The sequence below is a fragment of the Herpailurus yagouaroundi genome, unplaced genomic scaffold (assembly GCF_014898765.1).
Source record: "Herpailurus yagouaroundi ecotype Mexico unplaced genomic scaffold, PumYag 28, whole genome shotgun sequence".
Lineage (NCBI taxonomy): Eukaryota > Metazoa > Chordata > Mammalia > Carnivora > Felidae > Herpailurus > Herpailurus yagouaroundi.
This window is the reverse complement of record NW_024412376.1, coordinates 64,316,224-64,330,275: the sequence shown is the minus strand read 5'-3', so window position 1 is coordinate 64,330,275 and position 14,052 is coordinate 64,316,224.

The following is a 14,052-nucleotide window of genomic DNA, read 5'->3' as shown; positions in this document are numbered from 1 at the left end:
AAAAAAAAAAAAAAGAGGTTAGAGTGGGAGAGAGCCAAAGCATAAGAGACTGTTGAGAACTGAGAGCAAACTGAGGGTTGATGGGGGGTGGGAGGGAGGAGAGGGTGGGTGATGGGTATTGAGGAGGGCACCTTTTGGGATGAGCACTGGGTGTTGTATGGAAACCAATTTGACAATAAATTTCATATATATAAAAAAAAAAAAAAAAACAAACCCTGGGATGCAGCAAAGGCGGTCATAAGAGGGAAGTATATAGCAATCCAGGCCTTTCTAAAGAAAGAAGAAAGGTCTCAGATACACAACCTAACCTTACACCTTAAAGAACTGGAAAAAGAACAGCAAATAAAACCCAAAACAGCAGAAGACAGGAAATAATAAAGATTGGAGTAGAAATCAATGCTATCAAAAGCAAGAAAACAGAACAGATCAATGAAACCAGATGCTGGCTCTTTGAAAGATTTAACAACATTGATAAACCACTAGCCAGTTTGATCGAAAAGAAAAAGGAAAGGACCCAAATAAAATCAAGAATGAAAGAGGAGATATCACAAACAATACTGCAGAGATACAAACAATAATAAGAGAATATTATGAGCAATTATATGCCATAAAAATGGGCAATCTGGAAGAAATGGACAAATTCCTAGAAACACAAACTAACAAAACTGAGACAGGAAGAATTAGAAAATTTGAACAGACCCATAAAGAAATTGAAGAAATTGAATTAGTAATCAAAAATCTCCCAAAAAACAAGATTCCAAGGCCAGATGGCTTTCCAAGGGAATTCTACCAAACATTTAAAGAAGAGTTAACACCTATTCTCTTGAAGCTGTTCCAAAAAATAGAAATGGAAGGAAAACTTCCAAACTCTTTCTATGAAGTCAGCATTACCTTGATTCCAAAACCAGACAAAGAACTAAAAGGAGAACTATAGACCAATTTCTCTTATGTACATAGATGCAAAAATCCTCAATAAGATATTAGCCATCTGGAACCAACAATACGTTAAAAAAATTATTCACCACTACCAAGTGTGATTTATACCTAGGATTCAGGGTTGGTTCAATATCCATAAAACAATGTGATATATCACATCAATAAAAGAAAGGACGAGAACCACATGATCCTCTCAATAGATGCAGAGAAAGCATTTGGCAAAATATAGCATACTTTCTTGATTTAAAAAACGCAAGAAAGTAAGGATGGAGGATCATATCTCTAGATCATAAAAGCCATATATGAAATACCCAAGCTAATATCATCCTCAATGGGGAAAAACTGAGAGCTTTCCCTCTAATGGCAGGAACAAGACAGGGATGTCCACTCTCACCACTGTTATTCAACATAGTATTGGAAGTCTTAGCTTCAGCAATCAGACAGATTGCCAAATAGGCCAGGAGGAGGTCAAACTTTCACTCTTCACAAATGACATGATACTCTATATGGAAAACCCAAAAGATTCCACCAAAAAACTGCTAGAACTGACCCATGATTTCAGCAAAGTCGCAGGATACAAAACGATGCACAGAAATCGATTGCATTCTTATACGTCAATAATGAAGCCACAGAAAGAGAAATCAAGGAATCAATCCCATTTACAATGGCACAAAAAAACCATAAAATACCTAGGAATAAATCTAACCAAAGAGGTGAAAAATCTATACACTAAAAACTATAGAAAGCTTATGAAAGAAATTGAAGAAGACACCAAAAAATGGAAAAAATATTCCATGCTCCTGGATAGGAAGAACAAATATTGTTAAAATGTCAATACTACCCAAAGCAATCTACATATTCAATGCAATACCTATCAAAATAACACCAACATTCTTCACAGAGCTAGAAGAAACAAACCTAAAATTTGTATGGAACCATAAGAAACCCCGGATAGCCAAAGCAATCTTGAAAAAGAAAACCAAAGCTGGAGGCATCACAATTCCGGACTTCAAGCTGAATTACAAAGCTGTAATCATCAAGACAGTATGGTACTGGCACAAAAACAGACACATAGATCAATGGAACAGAACAGAGAACCCAGAAATGAACCCACAAATGCATGGCCAGCTAATCTCTGACAAAGCAGGAAAGAATATCCAATGGACTAAAGACAGTCTCTTCAGCAAGTGGTGCTGGGAAAACTGGGCAGCAACATGCAGAAAAATGAACCTGGACCACTTTCTTACAAGATACACAAAAATAAACTCAAACTGGATGAAAGACCTAAATGTAAGACAGGAATCCATAAAAATCCTAGAGGAGAAAGCAGGCAAAAACCTCTTTGACCTTGGCCAAAGCAACTTCTCACTCAACACGTCTCTGAAGGCAAGGGAAACAAAAGCAAAATGAACTACTGGGACCTCATCAAAATAAAAAGCTTCTGCACAGCAAAGCAAACAATCAGCAAAATTAAAAGGCAACCAATGGAATGGGAGAAGATACTTCAAATGACATATCAGATAAAGGGTTAGTATCCAAAATCTATAAAGAACTTACCAAACTCAACACCCAAAAAACAATTAATCCAGTGAATAAATGGGAAAACACATGAATAGACACTTCTCCAAAGAAGACATCCAGATGGCCAACTGACACATAAAAAAATGCTCCACATCACTCATCATCAGGGAAATACAAATCAAAACCACGATGAGATACCACTTCATGCCTGTCAGAATGGCTAAAATTAACAACTTAGGCAAAAACAGATGTTGGTGAGGATGCGGAAAAAGAGGATCTCTTTTGCATTACTGGTGGGAATGCAAGCTGGTGCAGCCACTCTGGAAAACTGTATGGACGTTCCTCAAAAAATTAAAAATAGAACTACCCTAAAACCCAACAATTGCACTACTAGGTATTTATCCAAGGGATACAGGTATACTGTTTCAAAGGGACACATGCACCCCTGTGTTCATAGCACTATCAACAATAGTCAAAGTATGGAAAGAGCCCAAATGTCCACTGATGGATTAATGGATAAAGAAGATGTGGTATATTTTTATTATATTTATATATACATACATACACACATACAAACACACACACACACACACACACACACACACACACACACACACACACAAAACGGAGTATTACCCGGCAATCAAAAAGAATGAAACCTTGCCATTCGCAACTACATGGATGGAACCAGAGGGTATTATGCTAAGCAAAATTAGTCAGAGAAAGACAAATTCATATGATTCACTCATAGAAGGACTTTAAGATACAAAACAGATGAACATAAGGTAAGGGAAGCAAAAATAATAAAAAACAGGGAAGTGGACAAAAACATAAGAGACTCTTAAATATGGATAACAAACAGAGGGGTTGCTGGAGGGGTTGTAGGAGGGTGGATGGGCTAATTGGGTAAGGGACATTAAGGAATCTACTGAAGTCACTGTTGCACTATATGCTAACTTGGATGTAAACTAAAAAATAAATTTAAAAAATATGTTTGCACTATTCTGTAGTATAGCAAGTGTGTAATAGCATTTTCTAAAATATGAGCAAATCTCAGCAAGTTTAAGCTTTTTGGTTCATGGAGGGTCTTATGGTTGCTGACTAATCAGGGCAGTGGTGGCTGAAGTTTGGGGTGCCTATGGCAATTTTTTTTAATTGTGGCAATTTCTTTAATAAGACAACAATGAAGTTTGCCACATCGATTGACTCTTCATGAATGATTTCTCTGTAGCATGAGATAATGTTTGGTAGCATTCTGCTCACTGTAAGAACTTAATTTAAAACTGATCAATCCTCTCAAATACTGGCACTGTTTTATCAACTAAGTTTATGTAATAATCTAATTTCATTGTTGCTATTTCAGCAATCTTCATGGCATCTTCACCAAGAGTATATTCCTTCTCAAGAAACTACTTTCTTTGCTCATCCGTAAGAAGAAATTCCTCATCCATTCAAGTTTCACGAGATTGCAGCAATTCAGTCACATATTCAGGCTCTACTTCTAATCCTAGTTCTTTTGCTATTTTCAGCACATCTGCAGTTACTTTCTTCACTGAAGTCTTGAAACCCTCAAAGTCATCCATGAGAACTGAAAGCAACTTCTTCCAAACTCCTGTTAACGTTGATATTTTGATCTCTTCCCATGAATCACATATGTTCTTAATGGCATCTAGAACGGTGAATCCTTTCTAGAGGGTTTTCCATTTATTTTGCCCAGACCATTAGTTGAATCTTATCTATGGCAGCTATGGTCTTCCAACTGGATTTCTTTTTTTTTTTTTTTTTTTTTAATTTTTTTTTAACGTTTATTTATTTTTTTTTTAACGTTTTTATTTATTTTTGAGACAGGGAGAGACAGAGCATGAACAGGGGAGGGTCAGAGAGAGGGAGACACAGAATCTGAAACAGGCTCCAGGCTCTGAGCCGTCAGCACAGAGCCCGATGCGGGGCTCGAACTCACGGACCGCGAGATCGTGACCCGGCTGAAGTCGGACGCCTAACCGACTGCGCCACCCAGGCGCCCCATCGTTTATTTATTTTTGAGACAGAGAGAGACAGAGCATGAACGGGGGAGGGGCAGAGAGAGAGGGAGACACAGAATCGGAAACAGGCTCCAGGCTCTGAGCCATCAGCCCAGAGCCTGACGCGGGGCTTGAACTCACTGACTGCAAGATCGTGACCTGGCTGAAGTCGGACGCTTAACCGACTGCGCCACCCAGGCGCCCCAACAAATGGATTTCTTAATAAGACTTGAAAGTCAAAATTATTCTTTAATACATGGGCTGCAGGACAGATGTTGTGGTAGCAGGTATAAATACATTAAATTTATTGTACATCTCCATCAGAGCTCTTGGGTGACCAGATGCATTGTCAATGAGCACTATTATTTTGAAAGACTCTTCTCTGAGCAGGTCTCAACAGTGAACTTAAAACATGTTGTAAACAGATGTGCTGTCATTCAGTCTTTGTTGTACCATTAATAGAGCACAGGCAGAGTATGGTTAGCATGGTTCTTAAGGGTGCTGTGATTTTTAGGAAAGCAAATGAGCATTGCTTTCTTTTTTATTATTTATTTTTTAATTAAATCCAAGTTAGTTAACATATAGTAAGTATAATAATGGTGTCAGGAGAATTTAGTGATTAATCACTTACATATAACACCCAGTGCTCATCCCAACAAGTGCCCTCTTTAATGCCCATCACCCATTTAGCCATGCCCCTACCCACCTCCCCTCCAGCAACCCTCAGTTTGTTCTAGGTATTTAAGGGTCTCTTATGGTTTGCTGCCTCATTTGTTTTTATCTTATTTTTCCTTCCCTTCTATGTTCATCTGTTTTGTTTCTTAAATTCCATATATGAGTGAAATAGCATGGTATTTGTCTTTCTCTGATATTTCACTTAGCATAATACCCTCCAGTTCCATCTATGTTGTTGCAAATGGCAAGATTTCATTCTTTTTGATCACCAAGTAATATTCCATTGTGTATACATATATATACCACATCATCTTTATGCATTCATCAGTCAATGGACACTTGGGCTCTTTCCATAATTTGGCTATTGATGACAGTACTGCTATAAACATTGGAGTGCATGTGCCCCTTTGAATCATGAGTTTTGTATCCTTTGGATAGATAACTAGAGTGAAATTGCTGGGTCATAGGGTAGCTTTATTTTTAATTTTTTGAGGAACTGCCACAGTTTTTCAGAAAGACTCGCCAATTTGCGCTCCCACCAACAGTGCAAAAGGGTTCCCCCTTCTCTACATCCTCGCCAACATCTGTTTCCTGACTTGCTAATTTTAGCCATTCTGATAGGTGTGAGGTGGGATCTCATTGTGGTTTTGATTTGTATTTTCCTGATGATCAGTCTAATGTTGAGCATCTTTTCATGTATCTGTTAGCCATTTGGATGTCTTCTTTGGAATAATGTCTGTTCATGTTTTCTGCCCATTTCTTCACTGGATTATTTGTTTTTTGGGTGTGAGGTTTGATCAGTTCTTTATAGATTTTGGACACTACCCCTTTATCCAATGTCATTTGCAAATATCTTTTCCCATTCCATAGGTTGCCTTTTAGTTTTGTTGATGGTTTCCTTTGCTGTGCAGAAGCTTTTTATCTTATGAGGTCCCAATAGTTGATATTTGCTTTTGTTTCACTTGTCTCCAGAGACATGTCAAGTAAGAAGTTGCTGCAGCCAAGGTCAAAGAGATTGTTGCCTGTTTTCTGCTCTAGGGTTTTACTGGTTTCCTGTCTTACATTTATGTCTTTCATCCAGTTTGAGTTTATTTTTGTGTATGGTGTAAGAAGGTGGTCCAGGTTCATTCTTGTGCATGTCGCCGTCCAGTTTTCCCAACTACATTTGCTGAAATAAGTGTTTTTTTCTATTGGATATTCTTTCCTGTTTTGTCAAACATTAACTGACCCTACATTTGTGAGTCCATTTCTGGGTTGTCTATTCTGTTCCATTGATCTATGTGTCTGTTTTTGTGCCAGTACCATAATGTCTTGATGATTATAGCTTTGTAATTCAGTTTGAAGTCTGGAATTGTGATGCCTCCAGCTTTGGTTTTCTTTTTCAAAATTACTTTGCCTATTCAGGGTCTTTTCTGGTCCCATACAAATTTTAGAATTCTCTTTGATAAGTTCCTTTCCCTTGGCTTCAATGTCCATTATGAGGAACTTCCACCAGAATAATAACCTACTTTTTCTCCCATCACATGGTTTACTCCTTCCCAGAAGTTACTTAATCTGTGTTTGCTCTGGAGACAAGAAAATAAGCTTAGCCCTTTCTTCTCTTTTCATCTTTTAAAGCCAGCCTGCCTGCATGGAGGATGCAATTCTGATTTCCTCTCTTGTGCATGCTGTAAGGGGCAAGCTGAATTTCTCCAGCTTGCATTGAGAGAATAAGTTTGTGTATTTAGAGAGCATTAGCACCCCATTTGGCCACACAACTGAGCCACATTTTCCAATATAGATTCTTTAAGCAATAAAGGTTTTTTTGGCCTCCATATCTCTGATATCTGTGTCTCTCAATGAATTCCAGCCTTTGGAAAGGAGGAAGGAGATGTTTAATGATCTTATGCATCAAACATGAATAGTAATAGTGTTCTGTCTAAATAATTATTCTTTACTATCATGGTTTTCTATTACCAAAATGAAAATTAAACCTACCTTTAAGTGAAAAAAAAGTTGATGCCCATGGGTTTCACTAGTTTTATCACTACCCAGATGCAGCTATACTTATAACAGTGGAATAGCTTACTAAAGATTCAGTGATTCCTTGGTTTGAGAAAGATATAACTGGGGTGCTGCCCTGTAGGAAGTAGCAGATGTTCTAAACTAGTGATCCATATCTCATACTGTATCTCCCATAAACAGAATACATGGGTCCAGTCACTGAAGGTTGAAAGAGGAAGTATCACCTCTCATTATTATATCTAACAAGCTCCTTCAAAATATATGCTTTCTGTCCAATTCTGCTGTCAAGAGCTCTTAATATCCAAGGGAGCACTGTTTCCACTAGAAACACAGTATTTTTGTTAAATTAGAATCTGAGGCTGCCACCTAGTCACTTGGGCTTACAGGTATGAACTGGTTGAACTAATACAAAGGTGTGGCTATAGTGACTAATTCTAATCACTGGGGAAAATAGAGTTGCTGCTACACAATGGAGGCAAAGAGGAATGGAAATGGCTCCCAGGTGAAAAGTCTCTTAGTGCCCCTAAATTAGTTGCAGAGTAAAGCAACTTTACATATTTCCATTAGTGCTTAGATCTCTCAGAAACAAAAATCAGATTATGTTGGAAGGTATTCACAATGGGTCTCCCACATTTCTGTGTGCCTTGCAAACACATCTAACTGCTCTTTAAGGACTATATTTTCAAGGATTTGTATAACAAAGAACCTTGGAAAACAGAGATAGTATTTACTCTCAGTGCAAGGGTAGATTTGCTTATAGCCCTTGAAGATATACTGACTCCTCTGCCCATTATAAAAAGTTAGATTTTCCTTAGCTCCAAGTTCTACTCTAACACACCCCTGCTGTGTGTGCAGCATTAATCTAGACCCATACATGCTACCTCTATGTGATCTGGGGACAAGTAGAACTATATAGACATGCAAATGTCTACACTGTGAATAATAAAGTTCTTAGTATCTGACCCAGGAGTCTCATGTCTTCTGTCAGCATCCATGAAACTGGGGCGGGCTAACTTTAAAACTTTTAAGTAGAGTAAAATCTCAAACCCTTCACAGTTCTTGACATATTATTCCACTGAAAAAGGAGCCTTAATCATCTGAGAGACTGAATGAAGGCAATAAACATGGAATGGTGGTACAAGAGATAAAGGACAAAGTCTAACAACCTTATGACCAGTTGCAGAAATGAGGGTTCTTCCATATACTTTTCTGTCATGGAAATTGTATGTGTTAAATTCTGTAGCAAACATTTAAAAGTTATCTTTAAAAATTTAGTACTTAATTCATATGTGAAGTAAAATAATAATACCAAGCATTTACTGGGGAGGAGGTACTATGCTATTTATCACTTAAAAGATTCCTCCCAATGAAGTAGATGATAATATGTCTATTTTGCAAATGAAGAAATTGAGATTCAGGGTCCAGGTAATTTGACCAAGTTAATTTTAATTTTCTTCAAGGCTTTAGCAGTAGTCTTCTCAATGAGGTATTCTTTAAATACCCTATCTGAAATTTTAATCCTTTTCTCTATAAATATGATACATCTTCCTTCTCTGTTTTATCATCCTATTTTTTCTTTTAACTTTTTAAACTATAGTTAATATAGAGTGTAATATTAGTTTCAGGTGTAGTGATTCAACACTTCCATACGTCATCCAATCCTCATTACAAGTGCACTCCTTAATCCCCATCACCTATTTAAACCATAACCTCACCAACCTCACCTCTGGTAGCCTTCAGTTTCTTCTCTATAGTTACGAGTATGTTTCTTGGTTTGCCTTTTTTCCCCCCTTATTCATTTGTTTCTTAAATTACACATATGGATGAAATCATATGGTATTTGTCTTTCTCTGAATGGCTCATTTCACTTAGCATACTACTACTCTCCAGCTCCATCCATGTCATTGAAAATGGAAAGATTTCATTCTTTTTCATGGCTGAATAATATTCCATCATATGTGCATACCACATCTTATTTATCCATTCATTAGTCGATAGATACTTGAGCTGTTTCCATAATTTGGCTATTGTTGATAGTGCTGGTATAAAAATCAGGATGCATGCATCCCTTTGAAGTAATATTTTTGTATTGTCTACATAAACACCTAATAGGGCAATTGCTGGGTCATAGGGTAGTTTTATTTTTAACTTTTTGAGGAAACTCCATACTGCTTTCTAGAGTGGCTGCACCAGTTTGCATTCCTACCAGCAGTGCAAGAGTGTTCCCCTCTCTCCACTTCCTCGCCAACACTAGTTGTTTCTTGGGTTGTTGATTTTAGCCATTATGATAGGTATGAGGTGATAGCTCACTGTAGTTTTGATTTGTATTTCCCTGAGGATTAGTGATGTCGAGCATTTCTTCATATGTCTGTTGGTCTTCTATATGTCTTCTTTGGAAAATGTCTATTCATGTCTTCTGCCCATATTTTAATTGGACCATTGTGTCTTGGGTGTCAAGTTGTAGAAGTTCTTTATAGATTTTGGATACTAACCCTTTGTGAGACATGTTATTTGCAAATATCTTCTCCCATTCTGTAGGTTGCCTTTTAGTTTTGTTGATGGTTTCCTTTACTGTGCACAAGATTTTTATCTTGATGAGGTCCCAACAGTTCATTTTTGCTTTTGTTTCCCTTGCCTCCAGTGATGTGTCTAGTGAGAAGTTGCTACAGCTGATGTCAGTTTACTGCCTGTGTTCTTCTCTAGAATTTTTTGTAGTCAGGGCTCACATTCAGGTCTTTAATATATTTTGAACTTATTTTTCTGTATGGTGTAAGAAAGTAGTCCAGTTTCATTCTTTTGCCTATTGCCTTCCAGTTTTCCCAACACTGTTTGTTGAAGAGACCAACTTTTTTCCATTGTATATTCTTTCCTGTTTTGTTGAAGTTTAATTGACCATATAGTTGTGGGTTGATTTCTGGGTTTTCTATTCTGTTCTATTGATCTGTGTGTTTATTTTTGTGCCAGTACCGTACTGTTTTGATCATTACAGCTGTGTAATATAACTTGACAGCCAGAATTGTGATGCCTCCAGCTTTTCTTTTTCAAGGTTGCTTTGACAATTTGGGGTCTTTTTTGGTTCCATATAAATTTTAGTTTTTTTCTAGCTCTGTGAAATATGCTGGTAGTAGTTTGATAGGGATTGCATTAAATGTGTAGACTGCTTTGGGTAGTACAGACATTTTAACAATTTTTGTACTTTCAATCCATGAGCATGGAATGCTTTTCCATTTTTTTGTGTCATCTTTAGTTTCTTTAATTAGCATTTTATAGTTTTCAGAGTACAGGTCTTTCAACTCTTTGGTTAGATTTATTCCTAGGTATCATTGTTTTTGGTGCAATTGTAAATGTGACTGATTCCTTAAATTCTCTTTCTGCTGCTTCATTATTGGTGTAGAGAAATGCAACAGATTTCTGTACATTGATTTTGTATCCTGCAACTGTACTGAATTTGTGTATCAGTTCTAGCAGTTTTGGGGTGGAGACTTTCAGGTTTCTATATACAGTATCATGTCATCCTCAAATAGTGAAAGTTTGACTTCTTCCTTGCTGATTTGGATGTTTTTTATTTCTTTCTGTTGTATGAGTGCTGTGGCTAGGATTTCTAGTATTATGTTAATAACAGTGGTGAGAGCAGACATCCATGTCTTGTTCCTGACCATAGAGGCAAAGCTCATTTCCCCATTTAGGATGATTCTTAGCTACGGGTTTTTCATAGATGGCCTTTATCATGTTGAGGTATTCCCACAACCAACTTTGTTGAAGGTTTTTATCATGAATGGACTTGACAGAGCAAAATATCCAGACAATGATTTTTTTTGGATTTGACACCAGAAGCAAAGGTAACAAAAGCAAAAACAACCTGCATATAACTAGAGTGTATTATGCTAAGCAAAATAAGTCAGTCAGAGAAAGATAAATATCGTATGACTTCACTGATATGTGGAATTTAAGAAACAAAACAGATGAATGTAGGGGAAGAGAAGGAAAAATAAGACAAAAACAGAGAGGGAGGCAAACCATAAGAGACTCTTAAATATAGAGAACTGAGAGTTGCTGTAAGGGAGGTAGGTGGGGAGATGGGCTAAATGGGTGATGGACATTAAGGAGGGCACTTGTTGGATGAGCACTGGGTGCTATATGTAAGTGATGAATCATTAAATTCTACTCCTAAAACCATTATTATACTATATGTTAACTAATGTTGATTTAAATACAATTTTTAAAAAATTTTAATTAAAATTGAAAATAAAAAAATAAGCAAGTGGGACATCAAACTAAAAAGGTTCCACAAAGCCAAGGAAACTATGAACAAAATGAAAAGGCAATCTATAGAATGGAGGAAATACTTGCAAATCATATATCAGCCAAGGGTTAGCTAATATACAAATATATATATAGAATACAACTCAATAACAAAACAAAACAAAACATCAATCTGATTAAAAAATGGGCAGAGGATCTGAATAGAAGTTTTTCCATAGAAGATGAATGGTTGGACAAGAGATATGTGAAAAGGTGCTCAACATTACTAATCATCAGGGAAATGCAAATCAAAAGCACAGTGAGATATCACTTTATAGGTGACAGAATGGCTATTAGCAAAAAGACAAATAGCAAGTATTAGAAAGAATATGGAGGAAAGGGAACACCTGTGCACTACTGATGGGAATGTAAATTTGTGCAGCCACTATTAAACAGTATGGAGATTCCTCAAAAAATTAAAAATAGAATCAACATATGATCCAGCATTCCACTTCTGGGTTGTTGGGGAAGTCATCAAGAAGACATGATGGCTTCTTGACCCATGAGCTAGACCTGGGCAATCAGAGGTTCTTCACTCCCTCTCTTGTCCTGGAGTATGAATTCCACTTGCCTTCCCCACTCCCAGAACCTGCCCCAAAGATACAGCCTTGAGACAGTGAGGTGGGGCTGAGATCATCTGGATAGTGTATGTGACTAAACCCAATTAGTGTCTCTATAAAACTTGTAGGTGAAGAGATCCACTCATCTTGTCATCACCTAAGATAAGCCTTGTATGTAAGTTCCCTTTGCTTATTAAAATTGCCATCTACCAACCTAGAATGACTTGACTCTTTGCTCTCTCCCTGCCCTTCGTGTATGGGGACCAGTTTGACTGGTTAGCCAGCCAGAAGACTGAAATGGGCTTTCGGAATGAGGCATCCATGGAGGAAATCCTGAGTTGGCTATCCTCTTCTATGAGGGGAGGGATGGACCATATGTCAGATATCTGTGGACTGTCATGTGAATATAGGAATAGCCCAAAAATGTTGGCTGTTTTAATGGGCTTGTGTGAGGAACTGCACATATTGCACTCTGGCAAAAAAAAGGAAATAAATGGCTACCACAATGCACTGGTCTCTACTGTGGGTAGTTATTGATGCCCAACTAGAGGCTGAATCTTGAGTTTGAAAGTTACAAGAGCTGAGCTTATTGAAGAACATGTGAGTACCCACTACTCTGCCAGTCTTGGGGCTGGCAGACAAGGTAGGAGAACAGGATAATAAATGAGAGACCTTAGTGTCTTGTTTGCAAAGCTAGAAGAGCACAAGAGGCCTCAGCTTAAGATCCAGGTACTTGTGACAAAGCCTGATTAGCACACTAGGAGCTGGAATCTCTGGGAAAGTGATCAGCATGAAGAGGAATCTGTGGTGACTGACAGTGAAACAGACGAAATACACTATGTTGTCCAACCCATAATACAGAGTAAAATTTTAAACAGTTAATTACCCCAAGGGGTGCCTGGGTGGTTCTGTCGGTTAAGGGTCCAACTTTGGCTCAGGTCATGATCTCACGGTTTGTAAGTTCAAGCCCCGTGCCAGGCTCTGTGCTGATAGCTCAGAGCCTCAGAGCCTCAGAGCCTGGACTCTGCTTTAGATTCTGTGTCTCCCTCTCTCTCTGCCCCTCCCCTGCTCATGTTCTGTCTCTCTCTCTCTCTTAAAAATAAACATTAAAAAAAATTTTTTAAATACTTATTACCCCAAAATTTCTAGAAAACTTGCATTATTTCACATCCTTCATAAATTTTATCAAATTGTTGAAATGTAAACACCGCAGATTAACTGAAACATTGCCCACAGAAACTGAAGGAAAAAAAGTAGGGTATGGGAGGGGCTGCTTTTTAAAACAGACTGCTGTAGAAGTTCCCTTGCCCAAAAATCTAGTCCACAGCCTCCATAAGATCACAAATACCAAAAAAACCCCCAAAACTTTAGCCATGTGAGAGGGTACCTGATTCATGACTAGAGTTACAGATGAAAGCTATGGGGTTTCTGCTTGTGTCTGTATCTTTATATATATATATATATGAATACAAACTCATATATATATATATATATATATATGAATTTGTGTACATTAAAAAATCTATGCATTCAATGCAATCCCTATCCAAATAACATCAGTATTTGGGGTGCCTGGGTGGCTCAGTTGGTTAGGAGACTGACTTTGGCTCAGGTCATGATCTCATGGTTCGTGAGTTCAAGCCCCGCATCACGCTCTGTGCTGACAGCCTGCTTCGGATTCTGTGTCTCCCTCTCTCTCTGCCCCTCCTCTGCTCACACACTCTCTCTCTCTGAAAAATAAACAAACATTAAAAAAATTTGTTTAAAGAAAATAACATCAGCATTCTTCACAGAGCTAGAACAAACGATCCTAAAATTTGTATGGAACCACAAAGACCCTAAATAGCCAAAGTAATGTTGAAAAAGAAAAGCAAAGCTGGAAGCATCACAATTCTGGACTTTAAGCTGCAGTAGGATAAAATGAAAATTTTAATATCAAAAGTGCATTGGCGCAAAGTTAGATTTTGGTTTTCTCTCTGTTAAAAGAACAAAATTTTCTTAGGTTATTGCCTGCTCTTAGTAAGAAATTGTAA